The sequence below is a fragment of the Triticum dicoccoides genome, chromosome 2B (genome assembly GCF_002162155.2).
Source record: "Triticum dicoccoides isolate Atlit2015 ecotype Zavitan chromosome 2B, WEW_v2.0, whole genome shotgun sequence".
NCBI lineage: Eukaryota > Viridiplantae > Streptophyta > Magnoliopsida > Poales > Poaceae > Triticum > Triticum dicoccoides.
The window spans coordinates 101,584,909-101,585,833 of NC_041383.1; positions in this window are offsets into that span (position 1 = coordinate 101,584,909).

The window sequence follows — 925 nt, forward strand, 5'->3', positions numbered from 1 at the left end:
AGTGGCAAACGTAGAACTAGCTAGCTAATCACAATAAGGAATCATGTTAGTGGCCTCGACGCTGCTTCTCTAGGGTTTGGGATCGCCTCGACATAACGCTTCAAGGGTTTGGGGTGGCCTCGACGACAACGCTCTTTTAACTTGGTAAATTTGGGTGGCCTCGACGACAACGCTCTTTTAACTTGGTAAATTTGGGTGGCCTCGAGAGTTTTGATCGAGCGAGAGGGCCGAGGGGGTGCTGCCGTTGTATAGGTTATCACGGTCGAGAGGGGGTATATATATCGACCGCCCCTCATGTCGAAGTTATCTCGATGGGGCGGGGAGGGCGAAGGCGAGCAGCCTGACGGCGACAGACCCGATAAAACATAAGAAAACGAAGAAGAAATAAAAAGAGGAGAAGAAGAAAGGAATAGAGGAGAAGATCGAAGAAAAAAAAGAAGAAGAAAAAAGAGGAGAAGTAGAAAGGAATAGAGGAGAATTATATATATGAAAAAATGCAATGAACAAAAAATACACATGTATGTATGAAAAAAAGCACATGTATGAACAAAAAATACACATGTATGTATGAACAGAGCCTCGACGGCAGCGGCTCACAACGGGGGCGGCCGGTGAGGGCGACGGCGGCGGCGGCGAGGGCGTCGGCGACGACCACGGCGGGCCGGGGCAGGGGCGTGGCCGGCAACGACGGCGACGGTGACGACGACGACGGGCGCGGGGGACGACGATGGCGTTGGCGGGGGTGTGCGGACGGTGTCTAGGCGGCGGGCGGCGTTGGGGCAGCGGACGGCGTCGATCTGGGCAGCCTGGCAGCGTCGATGAGCTCGGCATCGTCGGGCGGGCCGGGGGCAACTGGCGATGTGTTCGTCAAATTTTCCTAAGTGTTGTATATATAGTAAGAGCATTGGTCCCGGTTCGTGAAACC